The 13,417-nt window shown below is 42.1% G+C and overlaps 1 long non-coding RNA gene across 1 annotated transcript; it reads left to right on the plus strand.

Annotated features, from left to right (window-relative positions):
• The first annotated feature begins 508 nt into the window (after positions 1-508).
• LOC148865256 (uncharacterized) lies at positions 509-3,027 on the plus strand. Its single transcript, XR_016110465.1, has 3 exons — positions 509-575; positions 666-767; positions 1,833-3,027. It is a non-coding gene; the product is annotated as an uncharacterized LOC148865256 (long non-coding RNA).
• The last annotated feature ends 10,390 nt before the right edge of the window (positions 3,028-13,417 follow it).

Consider the following 13,417-nt stretch of genomic DNA (forward strand, 5'->3'; position numbering starts at 1 on the left):
CCACACTTTTCTTAGGTGTCCACATTTGCCTGTTGCAGGCTTGTCCAGAGTACCGAGGTGTGGGGCTATGCAATTGTCTTATCTTTGTGCTTTGTTGGTAGGTTTCCAAGTGGTAGTCAGGAAAACCTCTGAGCACCGTCATTCCTTGGCCCCTCCTGAGGGTCATGCGGAATCGGGGTGCTATTCCGACCCCTGTCATGTCACAGTCGTCGCAAAGGCTTGGGACCAAACGAAGTAAGGGGCCACTGGTATTGGAAAAGGGGGAAAGCAGTCGTCCCCCTGTTGCGAAAAGGTTAAGGTCTGCGAGGGTGTCCCGCCCTCCATAGTTTAATCTGGTGCAAGAACCTCTAGTTGTTGCCTCATCGCATGTACCTGCAGATGATCATAGAATTCTGGCAACGGCCCCTATGGAGGGGGTTGTTACAGTGGTGAAGCCGGTAGGGGTAGTAGTTGCATCATCATCACAGTGCCATAGTTCGATTTTCTAGCGGGCGGATGAAAAGGAAGCCCCCGCCCCCCCCCCCCCCCCCCCCCCCCCCCCCCACTTGAAACGAGGCTTCGGGGATGACAATTCGGTAAGTGTATGTAAGTTGCGCTTTGTGTTCTTTTCTGTTTTATGATGAAGCAAGACTGTTAATTCTTTTTGTATTTTGCTTATGTCACAGCCTATCAAGAATGATGGCGATCAGGCCTTCATGAGCGTTATGGCGATTCCTCCGGAATAACCGACAAAGGCTTTGGTTGTGCCCTCGGTCGGGACTGGTTTGGTGAGTATCTAGTCTTATGTCGTGGTTGTGGCTTGCTATGTCTGTTGTGTTTTGCAAAGACTAACTGCAAAACAGTCTTTTGTTTTGAGGCAAGTTGATTGTGATTGTTGGTGAAGATGGGGTCACTGTAACTTAGGAGGAGAAGAATTGAAGCGCGTCTAAAGACATTGTCTTTAGAACGTTATTTTCCCTCACTCAGTTTTACTGAGTTTGCTGTTGGGTTACTGGCAAATTCGTTCACAGGATACAATAGAGCCTTGGGCGAGAATCTGCAACTAGCAAAGTTGAAGAGTCTCCAAAGAAACCTTCTTTGAGACTGTAGCAGACTGGACTGAGAGAGAGAGAGATAGTTAATTTCGAAATTGTGTTTTTGGAGTCTGATTCATGCTCCTTAAATAACTTGTGAAGAGGTATGAGGAAAATGTAGGTGCTGGTTTAGAGAAGGCACCTTGAACAGTCACAATTTCAACCATTGTGACTGTTAAAAAATTGTTAACAGTTGGTGACTATTAACTTTGAATTGTGCCTCTTGATCACACCCGATCAAATCGTGACCGTTGATCTCATCAATGGTCATCAACGGTCATCAACGTACCAAAACCAGAGCCGCCCATCACAAGCCACGCGGGTGAGAGCAAAGTGCGAGAAAAGTGCGCCTCTAAAGCGCCTCATTGTGCCACACACACGCACGCACGTTGCGCGGTATCGAATCCCCATACTCTCCTCTACTAATTCTAAGGAGTGTAAATCAGTTCCTATTGAAATATTGAAAATAAAACTTATAATTTTCCAATGTGGGGCAAGTTCAAAACTGGGTTTTGTAAGAGAAAAACTGATTTTTTCAAATAAGTGTACAGGTGCAATTTCTCATGTAATTGACCAATCAAACCCATTGGATTTAATCTCTTATGAGATTAAAATCCAACAGTGATGAAGCTCATCCTCACAAGGACGAGGTACATCCAAAAATGAGTTGTTGGTAGATTTCATTATTTGTTTGTTTGTTTTTGTTTGGTTCATGACCGCTCTCGGTGTTTTAACTGTTTAGGTATGGCTTTATTGCAGGGCTTCTCTTCTGAATTTTCGGTCAAGGCGCCAGACATGCCCTTCTTCAACCGTCTAGCCGAGGATTTGAAGGCAATGCAGCCCTCCACAGCTGAACCCGCGGTGGTTGGAGGTGCCGGAGGTGGCGACAATGGGATGCACTCCGATGTCCAGGAGGTGTACTAGGCCGATCAACTGATAATGGAGCCAGAGGCGACGACACAGTGTGAGGAAGTTACCACTGGTACGGATGTATTTGGGGATGCTAGAGGGGGAGTCACTATAGGGTCCCAGTCCTCTGATTCGACTGCCTATTCTTCCGGGGATGCCCTGTCACAATCTGTTCACCGTGAGATTGTGGCACCTGAAATTTCAGGGGACCCGGAACGTCATCCAGGGGACGAGGCCACGGAGCCAGAATTTGTCTTCCCTTCGGAAGAATTGACTTATGAGGAGGAACTAACCCCAATACGACAGGAATTATTGGGGTTCTGCGACAAGCACCGTCCCCCACCCTTGCATTTCCCGGTAGTCGATCTTGTGCGCGTTCAAGGTAAAGAAGTATAGTACGATGTCTCTAGTGCAATTGCTCAGTTTGCATCAACTGCGATCCGTGTGGAGTGGTTGCCGGAGGGGAATCTGCATCCGGCCATTATGGGCCCTGCCCTTAATACCATTACTACCTTGATGAGTCGCGTGATGCGTCACCCTCCAGAAGAGTTGTCGTGGGCTGATTTCGCCTGTTGGTTAGAAGCATGTCGAGCATTTTCATAGATGGGCTTCTTTATGGACTAGGTCAAGCGGCGAGTCGTGATATTAGCGCATGCCTTCTGGAAGACGAATCGAGACATACCGCAAAATGACTTGTTCTGCTCTATGAAGGATGTTCGTAGGTGCCGCAAGACCGTTGAAGCGAGCGTCGCCCGAGTGTCAGACAAACTCAAGAGCCTGAGGGAAGAGTGTGTGTGGCAGGAGCGGATCCTTGGTGACTACACGGCGGAATTGGAGAGTTTGAAGAAGCTTGAGGAAACCAACCGTGTCTTAGAGACTATAGTTACAATTCGAGAAGAGTGGGCGAAGTGATATTTTGTATTTTTAATTGACAATGTTGGGGTTGATCCCCTATTTTGCATAGTATTTTGTTGAATGTTACCGGATTCGATTGCATTTGCTGTTAATATTGCCATATACTATAAAAAAAGATTATCGGTTTTCAGTTCCCAATCATAATTTTGTGATTCTAGACTCCATGTTTGTTACGGTCATCAACGTACCAAAACCAGATCCGCCCATCGCAAGCCACGCGGATGCGAGCAAAGTGCGCCTCTAAAGCGCCTCATTGCGCCACACACACGCGCGCACATGCGTGCGCGCGCGTTACACGGTATCGAATCCCCATACTCTCCTCTACTAATTCTAAGGAGTGTAAATCATCTCCTATTGAAATATTGAAAACAAAACTTATAATTTTCCAATGTGGACAAATTCAAAACTAGGTTTTGTAAGAGAAAAACTGATTTTTTCAAACAAGTGTACAGGTGCAATTTCTCATGTAATTGACCAATCAAACCCATTAGATTTAATCTCTTATGAGATTAAAATCCAACAATCCCCCACATTGGTTGATCAATTACATAGTTCTCTCTCAATCCAAACTACTATGACACAGTTATGCATACAAAAGGTGTTTATCAACTTAAATCTTTTGTTAGTATAGTTATCTCAGAGCCTTGTCAAAGTTATTGGTGGTAGGACCTTAAACCAACTACTCTCAAGACAGACCGGAGACACCTATACACATAAAAATGTTCAGTCTCTGCAAGAGTTTCAAATTTTGCTCAGCACTGTTATGGCCATGTGCTTCTTTCCTGGTTTCATGAACAATCCCGAGAGTAAACCCAAACCCTCATGAGAAGTGGCACCACTTCTATATTCACATAGGTGAAGTTCCACTATGTGTTCCATTATTTGACACATTCCAGAACTTCATTAAGAGTTTATCTCAACCTTTCATCATAACGGACAACACTGTTTATGTTGTGATGGGAAATTTCTCAATGTCAGTGCTAACAGTCACATTGCTGTAACTTGTTGTTACCCATTAAACCCAATACTGATGCTTTTCCGTTCAGGTTGGGTTACCATTACAGGTGACTAAGTAAAGGGTTTTAATCCCATCTCTTTGGTTGTCATTCTTACCAATTCTCTAGCTAAACCCTTGGTAAGAGGATCAGCCAAGTTTTTACTTGACCTCACATAGTTTATAGTGATGACTCCATCTTGAATCATTTGCCTAACAAATTCATGTCTCAGACTTATATGTCTGGACTTACCATTGTAGGTACCACTGTAGGCCCTTGATAGAGTTGTCTCACTATCACAGTAAATGGAAATTGGAGGCATAGGACTAGGCCAAAGTTTTATACCCAATAATAAATTCCTAATCCATTCAGCCTCTTTTCCAGCAGCCGCTAAGGCTATGAATTCGGATTCCATGGTCGAGTGAGATATACAAGTTTGTCTCTTGGATGCCCAAGAGATCGCACCCCCACCAAGGACAAAAATCCATCCAAATGTGGACTTGTTATCTCCATTACCGGTAATCCAACTTGCATCAGTGTACCTTTCTAGTACAACTGGATAATCACAGCCAAGTTCCAAGGTTCTCTTGAGATACCCAAGAACTCTCTCAATTGCCTTCCAGTGCTCTACACCGGGGTTACTTGTAAACCGACTGAGTTTACTTACTGCAAATGCAATATAAGGTCTGGTACAAAGCATAACATACATCAAGCTCCCTACTGCACTAGCATACTCAAGTTGTGCAATTGCTCTACTAGTATTTTCTACTAGTTTTATACTAGAATCATATGGCATGTTATATTCTTTAAACCCTAAATGCTTAAATTTCTCAAGTACTTTCTCAATATAATGTGATTGGCTTAATGCATAGCCCCTAATATGCTTTTTAACTTTTATTCCCAAGATGGTATCTACTTCTCCTAAATCTTTCATCTTGAAAACAGAGGATAAGTAGTTTTTAGTTTCATTTATGCCAACCATACTTGTACCCACAATAAGCATATCATCCACATAAAGACACACAATTACTCTATAATTTTCAGTGAATTTTGAGTAGATGCATCTATCAGCACTATTATGTTTAAAACCAAAAGATAGAATGCAAGAATCAAATTTCTCATGCCACTGTTTAGGTGCTTGTTTTAATCCATATAGTGATTTAACCAGTTTACAGACTTTCTTCTCGTTTCCAGGAAGAACAAATCCTTCTGGTTGTTCCATGTAAACCTCTTCATTTAAATCACCATTTAAGAAAGCAGTTTTAACATCCATTTGGTGAACAGATAAGTGATAAATGGATGCTAATGCTATAAGTGTTCTAATAGAAGTTGTTCTAGCCACTGGTGCATAGGTGTCAAAGTAATCAATCCCTTCCTTTTGACTAAATCCTTTGACTACCAATCTAGCCTTAAAAGTTTGCACAGTTCCATCAATGTTGTATTTTCTTCTAAACACCCATTTACATTTTATTGGTTTTGATCCTAGAGGCAGATCTACTAGTACCCATGTGTTATTTGACATTATTGAATCCATTTCATCATTTATAGCTTCCTTCCAAAAGGTAGCATCTCTAGAGGTCATGGCCTCACTATGGGTTTTTGGATCATTTTCAATGTTTAGGACAATGAGTATTTTATTTAAAATCTTCTCTCTATCAGCCTCAACCAAAAATACAATTGACTAGGTAGAGATAAAATCTGAACCTAAGTGTTTCTCTGTTCTTTGTCTTTGACTTCTTCTAAGTTCTATTGTAGGTGTTATAGTTGTGTCATTTCTTCTTTCAGTTTCATTATTATCAACAGGTATTGAGATCTCAGTTTCTCTATCATTTTCTGTGGGTTCATTTTCTGCAGGTTCAGAACACAATTTATTTTCAAAGAATTCAACATCTCTAGACTCCATGTTTGTTGCGGTATTATTAGTACACTTGTAGAGAACCTAGCTGTGTTATGAAACGTGGTACGCCACTTTTGTTTTATGATAGAGTAGCAGTGGTCGTAAGCTAGCGAATTTCCTTAAGCAGGTTGTCACCTTATCACAGAATATGAGTGAGGTGCGTTAGGTCTATCATCGCTACTAGTGCAAGTAGTGTATTAATTTGTAGGAGGCGAAAATTAGGCATCCGATTTTTTTCTAAGGAAGCGGATGTTTGTACTCTCATTGCAACTATGTTCAAAGGGAAAAGAAAACATTAGTTGTTGACCTAGCTCCATTACCGATATAGAGGCGATTGGGAATTATTTATATCAGTCCATTATGGTCAACCGGTGCGCTTGTGTGGGTTGAGCGGAAAGTTCTTTCGTCGGTGGCGAAGCCTATCAATGGTCGTGTGGTAGCATAGCTATATTCACCAAAACTTTACCTGTGCTTGTGGATTGTCAGGGCTTCATGTGCCTGGGGTTGTCACGGCTTTCTGTGACTGGTGTTTCGAGGCTTACTGAGATGCCTGGAGTGTCCAGGGCTTTGTCTGTGCCTGGGGTGTCGGGGCTTATTGAGATGCCCAGGGTGTCCAGGGCTTTGTAAAGATGTCTGGGGTGTCGGGGCTTATTGTTGAGATGCCCAGGGTGTCTAGGGCTTTGTAAAGATGCCTAGGGTGTCGGGGCTTATTGTTGAGATGCCTGGGGTGTCGGGGCTTATTGTTGAGATGCCTAGGGTTTCCAAGGCTTTGTAAAGATGCCTGGGGTGTTGGGGCTTATTGTTGAGATGCCCGGGGTGTCCAGGCATATCAGCAAGGGTGCATCTGTTGTAGTGGTATCATAGTACCCTCCCACGGTATCTGGCCTTGATGCATTGGTGATATGTTGAAGGGACAAGGATCAGATCATGTATCAGTGGTCGTCCCAAAAGCGCATGGTAAGAAGTTTTCCTTCGAACTGCTTGGAACTCTTGTGTTATGCTGAACGGTCTGATCACGACTTGTAGCTCTATGGATCCTTCAGTGGTCGATGGGTTACCATTAAAATCCACAACTTCTAACAATAGCCCTTTGATGTCTTCCTTTCGGATACCCATTAGCTCCAGTGTGTGGGCCGGGATGAGGTTTACAGAGCTCCTGGGGTCAATTATTGACCTCCGCATGTCATACCCTCCTATCTTTGCCATGATATATAGAGGTCGGTTGTGAAGGGGATCAACCACTAGCATATCATCTATTGTGAACTCCACGCTACTTCGATCACAGCTATACAGTTGTAAGGGGTATCAGAACACTACTGTCAACACCCTAATGGCCAATTTTTGTGTTGTCGTATTGGTTCCCTTCTTAGTGAAGAACTTCGCTTCGCTCTAGTCTCTCTATCAGGGCGTCGGCTTGGTGCTGTCCAGTTGCCCTGACTACATTGACGCTACCTCCTCAAGCATGTGCTAGTAGGGGATTAGTTTCCACACAGGTCGGCTCTTTTGTCTACTGGTAATTACACCATATGCCGCCATGCTTGTCTTTCTCTAGGTCTACTCCCTGAGGTGGTAGTGGCAAGTCAATGAGTCTGTCCTCTACTAATTTGTTCATGATCATAATTACCTCCTCCCTAGTACAGGGAAAGGGGGGAGGTACTAGTGCATCTCTTCTTCCTTGGGTGTTGCCTCTTTGGTATGGTCATTGTTTGGTTCCTCCATTATTTCTCGGCCTCTTGTCGATTGCATATGCCTCTTCTTTGTTGTACAGGGTCGCACCTTTGACGATTCGCGCTGTCTTTTCTACACATTTCCAGAGTTGGTTGAAGGTTTCTACTTCAACGTTTGTGATGTCGATCCGGTATGCAGGGCACGTACCCTAAATGCACTGTTCGACAAAGCACTTCTTGGTAGCATGTTCATCGAAAACGGAATGGGTGAGCTCTTGGAATCTCAAGACATAAGCAAGAATGTCTTCTCCTGGCCCCTGTTCCACATTCCACAGGTCGGCCATTGTCAGCTTCCTTTCTAGGGTGAACCACTTCGACAAGAACTTCTTGGCCAACTCACTCCACCAATCGATACTCTCGAGAGTGAGGCTTATGAACCACGTGTATGCTGGACCAGTCAACGACTTCTAGAGCTCTCGTACTTTAAGGTCCCCATTGAGAGCAAAAGGACCGAGGGAATCATCGAACTTGCTAATATGTTCCTACGGGCTGCCACTCTGCCCATCGTACTGTGGCCATTGTTAGGGAGAGGTGTACCCAGTAGGGTAGGGCTTGTATAGGATACAGTCAGAATAAGGCTTTTGTAAGACTGTCGAATCCTGGACCCAATTGTGACTCTCGACTACCAGTCCCTGGATGTACTCCTTCAATTTGTCTCTGTTGAGGGAAACTTATGATATCGGGTCGGTGCTAGGGAAAGCACGAAACTAATGAGCGGGTACAGAGCCTACCTGAGATGGGGGTCGGGTTGGCCCTGTGGTGTTGCTCCGGGATTCCAGGGAAGGTGGGTTTGGCGCTAGAGGTATGGAAACTAGGATTGGGATTAGAACTCGAGACATCCAGGATGGTGATGGTGGGTGTTTGTTCAGCCTGGGCTAAACGGTTAACTAAAATCTAGAGGGCACTCCTCATCTCCTCCATGCCTTGTTCGATTTTCTTGAACCACTCTTCGAAAAGCGGAAGGTAAGCCTCAAACCCATAGACCTTGTTTGACAAGATCTCAATGTCAGCTTGGATGGGTGTTTCCATCCCAGGCTGATTCTCCACTCTAGGGTTGGTATTTTCTGGAACGTCACTCTATTCCTCAGGGATGGTAGAGAGATTGATTCTTCATGAGGCCATCCTTCATGATCAAAGACGAGAACCATAGATTCTGCTGTAGGACTAAGGTGTAAGGCTAGGTTGAAGGGTGTCTTTTTAAAAGACAAAGGAGACCCTCCAAGGGGAGCGAAAAGCCTATTTGGTATGGGATTAAGGAAATGAGAGGCTTGTAGGGACTCGAGGGTATTAGCAGCGAAATGCTAAGGGTTCGATGACGTCTAATGTGAGGACCCTCTATTTATGAAGAAGATATTGATATCCTAAAAGGTAGGAGATGAGGATCTTCACTCCATATCGGGAAAGGGAATATATTGTTCGCTGTCAATTATTGGGTACGCTATTGGGGCATCATCACATGTCTCATGAAGATATTCTCAATGATCAGCTTTCCTTATCCTCAAGATCCCTCATTATTTACGTGTGCTACTACCCTTTTGGTAATGCCTCGTGGAGGTTCGCAAAGTGCTTCATTGTAATGGGTTTCCATGTGTTTGGGCACACACGGACCTCACCATGGGCTCGGCCCATTGTCCTCCCCAACCCACTACTTGGAACTGGTTCGAAAGTGGTGAGTTTCCCACACATCACTGCGAGTGTGACTTCACCACACACTCAATTGTGCTTGGGTCTTTTTGACAAGTCTTCCTGAGGCTTGTTTAGGTTTGGGCATTGACTGGACTTGGTGGGCCACGAGTTTATCGTGGTTTTGCTTAACATGCTGCAGGTTCATTGTGACAGTGACAATGGACCGTAAGTTTATCGCAGCGTGGAGGGGGTTGACTATAGGCTACTTGTAAGTGTTTCTGTGGTGTTCTTCTTGGTGTTTGAGTACTCTTTGAGGGTCTGAGTGAGCTGTACACACCTACAGTTAGCAAAAACATGCCTCTAATCTCATCAAACTAGCTGGAATTACTAATGAGAAACACGTTGATACCCCTCTGATCTTGTCAAACTATAAAAAATATGCCTCTGATCTCGTCACCTAATTCTTCTTGATGCTACTTTGTATTGTGAGATTGTTGGCTCTCTGACCTATCTCACTATGACTTGGCCTGATATTTCACATGTTATTCAGGTTGTTAGTCAATTTGTTCTACCCCTAGGCAACCTCATATGGTTATTGTTCACCGCATCATCCATTATGTTAGAGACACAACTTCTCAAAGACTATTTTTCTCTTCCTCTCCATCCATACAGTCAAGAATTTATGCTGATATAAACTGGGATGTTTGTCCTGACACTCACCAATTCACTATTGGGTGGTGCGTCTTCATGGGTGACTCTCTCATCTCCTAGAAGTGTAAGAAATAGTGAATTGTCTCTAAGTCTTTTACTAAAGCTGAGTACAAGGCCATGTCTTCTACCTGTAGTGAAATTGTTTGGTTGAAGTCTCTCTTCATGGGTCTTGGTACTCAACTTCCTAATCTTATCCCTCTATATGCCAACAATACATGTGCAATCAAGGTTGCACCTAATCCTGTCTTCTATGAGAGAACTAAACATATTGAGGTGGATTATCACTTTATTAAAGACCTTCTCGTTGTTGGCTCTATATTTCTTCCTCATGAAGCTTCTCACATGCAGATTGCTGACATCTTTACCAAGGCCATGACTAAGAGTCGACCTCGTTCTTATGGGCAAACTAATGCTGATGTCTACGCATCAGTTTGAGAGGAAGTGTGAAGATATATCTTGATGTACATTATTAATATATCCCTTATTGTAGAGTAACAGTATTCCCATTATTTTATTTGTTTCTTTTATCTTTAGGCCCTATAAGGGCATTCTTATAAATGTACATATCTTTTAATATAAAAGGGACTCTTTGGGATAGGGGTCGACTATTCTTGACACCCCTCTGTTCTCTCTCTTGTTCTCAGTTCGATTCACACTCAATGCACAGCTGTAGTGGTCGGTTGGGACGTGTTGGAGGCTAACTGTTGGTAGAAGATTCAAACTTGAATTTGCATTCATTTGGTTTGTGGGATGGGAAGGGAAAATACATAATATTCTAGAATATTTTCAAATCAACAAAAAGGGTTTCTGATCTGATGACCTCCACCTGAAGTCCCAAACCAATAAAAAGAAAAGAAAATTAAAGATGGCATTTGGCATCGTTGCGTTTCAGGGCTGATTCATTTCTGTTCAGGTGGCAGGCATGATACATCAGCAAATAAACAATTGTCTCGGTATTCAGGAATTTACTTTTTAGCTGAAACGACTTTTTGATATTTCTTGAATTGCCCCATCGAAAACATTTGCCCTACATGGATCCTGTTGGCATCTGAGTTGGCAACTAGCCACGTTAGATTAAAGGTGTTACGGTGCATCGCATCTCACACTAAACACATCAACCCTCCTAAAACCCATGGAGAAGGTTTTTCTCCCTCTTCTTCCTCATTACTCTTCTTCCTCACCGACCTCTTGAACCATCTGTAAGAAGGTAATCCGTGGAGATTTTTTTTCCAGTTCGTCGTTGCCGGACTTGTTTCCGGTTTGAATAAACGCCAAACCCTCATTATTGCCGTCGTAATACTATCATTTGAGTTTTCTTCTTGCAGCCAACACCACTGTCGTCGGACTTGGTTCCTATTGTTTCTATCTCATCCGAACAAGGTAACCGCCAACCCTTTATTGCTTGTTACATTTTATTATTTTTTTTTTTTACATTAACAGAAGATACAGATCCTCTCTATAACGTAGGCTCTATTATGGAAATGGAAGGGGTTAAGGGTGGTCTAAGAGGATGGATGTGGTCTAACAGAGGTTATAGATCCTCTCTGACTTAGCTTCGTTGAATCTATCACGTTTTCTAATGAACGTAGAGTTTTGAATTTCGGTTTTTTGGAAGGGTGGGTGTGGATTTGGGTCATACCAGGTCTGAAAATCGAGGCTCTATTATAAACATCAAGAATCCAGTTTCGAGCTTAGGTTTCTTATGCTTGGTGGGTGTGGAAGGGTGTTAAAAGAAATTCTTAAATTTCTCATGCTTGGTGGTTCATTAAGATGTTTGCGGAATTTGCTAGAAAAATGCTTGTCGAGCTTGAAGTAAGGAAGTGGACTAACAGTTCTGCAAATTTAGATGAAGTATTCTAAATCTGAAAAAGGTAACTGCCAACCCTTATCTCAAGGAAGTGTTCTACATCTGAACTCATGATCTAAATTGAAGAGGTGCATCACGCAAAGAAAAAAAAATCAGATACTAAAGAGGGTATTTCATTAAGATGTTTGTGGAATTTGCTAGAAAAATGTTTGTGGAGCTTGAAGGGAGTGGACTTACAGTTCTGAAAATTTAAATGAAGAGTCCAGAGTTTTGTTTGAACATGATCCCATGGATGAATTAAGGGAATAACAGTTCTGAAAATTTAAATGAAGAGTCCAGAGTTTTGTTTGAACATAATCCCATGGATGAGTTAAGGAACTAACAGTTCTGAAAATTTAAATGAGTGGACTAACAGTCTGAAAATTTGCTAGGATAGGATGTCTCGTAGTTGGGTGAAAGCAGTTAGAACTGACGAAGATCATTTTGGGGTTTGCCCAAGTATTCTTGTTATTTGGCATATGAATTCATATGTGTTGCTGTGTTGGTTTGCTTGGGCTGCAAAGCCTAATATCTAACTGGCCCACCAGATAGAGAGTTAACTGATATCTGGACCAGATTTCAGCTCTACCTATTGGAGCTAATTGTTTAATTACTTGAGTGATTGTTTACTTGTAACTAATTGTTTACTTGAGTCATCTTTTGGGTGGCCTATATGGCAACAAGAACAAAGAACTGATTAGTATGTTGAAAACCCCCGAGTTTAAGCTGATTGTAATAGAAATTGTTCAATAACTAATTGTTTACTAAGTGGATGCTTGTATGGCCATGCACCTCCGTATTCTTTGATTCATCATAGACACAAGTTTGATTACATAACTTTTGTGTGCATTTTTTTGGGGTACAATGATTCATAGAAAGGTTATAGGTGCTATGATCCATCATCTGGATGTGAATAAATTTCCCACCATGTCATTTTTGATGAATGTGTATTTCCCGGTGCATCACTCTAATCAGTCCAAATAGTTGCTCAACCTTCATCTCTCGGTGTTATTCATGATCAAGTGATGGACTTTTCTCAGCCCACTCAGAATATGTCATGCTCTCATCTGGATGCTCAACCATCTCTTGTCACCATCCCCAAACACTCGCTGCTGCTACGACATCAATTTCAAATAACGACATTACAGTTCCTGATGCTCCCATCGTACACACCACATCTGAGAGCTCATTCTCAACACCTGTCATTAGGGGTGGATTCGAGCCAAGTTGAGCGGAACATCTAGTTATTCGAGCTCAACTCACTAATAAACCATCAGGTTTGAGTTTGAACTTGAGTTCGATTTGAGTTGGAGACTTGAGCTTGAATTTAGCTTGAGTCAAAAGCTCGTAAGTTCGAGCTTAAGTTCGTTTCGAGCCAGAGACTTGAGCTCAAATTTGGCTCGAGTCAAAAACTCATAATTTGTAGCTCGACTATGAGCCAAACATTTTATAAAAATAAGAAATATACATATAACAAATTACGTTTTTATTTGACATATAAAATTAGTTATTATTATATATAAAAATTAAAAATATTAGGTATGATATTTTTTATTATGTATAATATTTTTATATTTATTATATTTTATATATAATATATGCATGCATGTATGTATGTATGTATGTATGTATGTATGTATGTATGTATGTATATATGTATATATGCATGTATGTATGTATGTATGTATATATGTATGTATGTATGTATATGTATATAT

This window comes from Nelumbo lutea, chromosome 3 (assembly GCF_056320005.1).
Source record: "Nelumbo lutea isolate HS-2025 chromosome 3, American lotus-T2T, whole genome shotgun sequence".
NCBI classification, from domain to species: domain Eukaryota; kingdom Viridiplantae; phylum Streptophyta; class Magnoliopsida; order Proteales; family Nelumbonaceae; genus Nelumbo; species Nelumbo lutea.